At 41.2% G+C, this 2,680-nt stretch overlaps 1 pseudogene; it reads left to right on the top strand.

Annotated features, from left to right (window-relative positions):
- Positions 1-1,566: 1,566 nt before the first annotated feature.
- On the top strand, positions 1,567-1,991 carry LOC106007373 (annotated as a pseudogene).
- The last annotated feature ends 689 nt before the right edge of the window (positions 1,992-2,680 follow it).

Below are 2,680 nucleotides of genomic sequence, written 5' to 3'. Positions count from 1 at the left end.
AGGGTCCGGTACAGGGTGGTTACCTGTAGGCACTAGGGTGTACAGGAAGTCTCTAGAACAGGGACAATGTGTTTTCCACCACAGTCAGTGCCATACAGCAAGCGCCACCCTCCATGGGGTCCAGCTTGTCTAAACTCATGCGAACGCGCTGCGAATTGCTTTTCCTCTGGAAGGTCACCCTACTGGGTTGACAAGGGCTCCCTCAAAACTCATGCCTGCCCAGAACCTGTGAAGGGGACCTCATACGGAAAGAGGGTCTTGGCAAATGGGATCAAGTTAAGCGGAGGTCATCACCCTACATCAGGACGAACCCGAATCCAGTGACCGATGTACTTAGGAGAAGATGGAAATTTGGGTGGGGACACAGGGAGAAGAAGGCTTTGTGAAGGCAAAGGTAGAAATGGGAATCCTATAGGGGCCAACCATGAAGCATGAAGGATTTCTAGGAGCCCCCAGAAGCTGGAAGGGACAGGAAGGCTCTTCTCCTAGAGCTTCCAAGGGACAGAAGTGCTGCCCGGCCTGGATCTCAGACTTTTGGTCTCCAGAACTCAGAGACAGTTTTAGGATTTGGGGTGCCCCAACATGGGCTACTTACTTATAGCAGCCTTAGGACAGGAGCATGAGGATTAGCAGCATATCGGACCTTTATAATCACAAGGACTTTTCCATCTGATTAATGAAAGTTCTTCACTGTATATAAATTTTTAGTATATGTGCTGCCGAAGCGAGCGCCACTGTATATAAATTTATACAGAATGCATAAATGTAAATTAATACTAATAAATACCAACACATACTAGCATTAATTTATATATATATATTAATTTGAATTTATTATTCCATTCCTTTATTATTTATTAATAAGTTATTAATCAATATTTATTAAATAATTAACAAATACAATTAACTATAAATCGATACAGAATGTACACTGTATCTTTTCTGTTTGGCCATACCTCAGTTCCAATCAGCAGTGCATTTCTTCTGCATTCTTATGCATAAATGATCAAGATCATGTATCTTCCCTCTGGTGGTTTTAAGGGAATTACAATTCACATTTTATATAAATTGCCCTGCGAAAAGTACAGTGTGTAATTAGCTGAGAGACCCGAGGAGATGATCGTAAAATTGTCACGGAATTTTTGAGTCCTGAGAAGGAAAAGCTGAACGCGACTTTGAAACCAATTTCCCAGGGGAAGGAGCGAGTGTCAGATTTGCAAGGACTTGGGAATCTCTTGGGAAATGGATTCCAAATGCACATCCCAGGCTTTGCCCAGAGATTCTGATGGGGTAGGTCTGGGCAGGGCCGAGACAGGTGCGTGTGAGTAAGAACCCAGGTGGTCCTGATGCAGGTGCAGAAAGACGGCCCAGCTCTAGAGGCATCTTGTGGTTCCATTCTCGCCCGTGTCCCTGGAAAATCCACATAACTCTGGGCCTCAGTTTCTCTTCTGTCGAATAGGAAAAAGCCATGACAACACCTTCTCTTGATAGAACGATGGAATAAAGTTTAAAAAATACATGTATAGCTCTGCTCTCTTCCTCGGCGCTGCTTGCGGAGGTGGCCGCCATCTGTTACTGGGCATCATGGCTGCCGTCAGACCTTTGGTGAAGCCCAAGATCATTAAAAAGAGGACCAAGAAGTTCATCCGGCACAGTCAGACCGATATGTCAAAATTAAGCGCAACTGGCAGAAGCCGAGAGGCATTGACAATAGGGTGCGCAGAAGATTCAAGGGCCAGATCTTGATACCCAGCATTGGTTATGGGAGCAACAAGAAGACAAAGCACATGTTGCCCAGTGGCTTCGGGAAGTTCCTAGTGGACAGCGTCAAGGAGCTTGAAGTGCTGCTGATGTGCAACAAATCTTACTGTGCAGAGATTGCTCACAACGTCTCCTCCAAGAACTGCTAAGCTATTGTGGAAAGAGCAGCCCAGCCGGCAATCAGAGTCACCAATCCCAACGCCAGGCTGTGCAGCGAAGAAAATGAATAGACAGTTTGTTGTGCACATCATATTTGTGTTAATAAAACCATACAACTACAAAAAAATACATGTATACATTTATACAATATACTAATTCATATTGCATAGTATACCATATTGTATGAATTTTATATATCCCATAAATATAACATATTACTTATAATATTAGTGTGTATATATATTATCAATATGTAAACATGTGTATTATATATAAATGCCATGTTAATGACATTATTATACATTATACAGACACACATAGTTAATATGTATCTGTACACATACACATAGTTAATATGTATCTGTACAGATACACATGATTAATGTGTATCTATATAAAATAGAGTCACGATATATATATTTTTCAGCCCAGTGCATGAGTCATCTTGAGTTCTGCATAAACAGCAGAACTTTTCCATTTTAATTTCAAGCCCATTGTTTCAAAGAGGAGAATACTGGAATGGTAGAAATCAGAATATTTTAAGAATGGATCACTTGCCCGAGGCTACACACTGACTTCGTGTCAAGTCCTTAAGGAAGATCGGGTTTTCCCTCAACCCTCTCCTTTAGAAAAAAAAAAAAATCACTAAAAAAGGTGTGTTATTTTGTATGTCTACTATATTCTACATGCTACATGCCTCACATTTTTAGAACCCCATCATTTTTATGTGGTTTACGCTTTCAGGGTAAAAAAAAAAAAT

The sequence above is a fragment of the Mustela putorius genome, unplaced genomic scaffold (assembly GCF_011764305.1).
Source record: "Mustela putorius furo isolate JIRA1106 unplaced genomic scaffold, ASM1176430v1.1 tig00003836_pilon_pilon_pilon, whole genome shotgun sequence".
Taxonomy (NCBI): domain Eukaryota; kingdom Metazoa; phylum Chordata; class Mammalia; order Carnivora; family Mustelidae; genus Mustela; species Mustela putorius.
The sequence above is the reverse complement of the archived record's forward strand: the minus strand, read 5'-3'. Positions and strand labels throughout refer to the sequence as shown.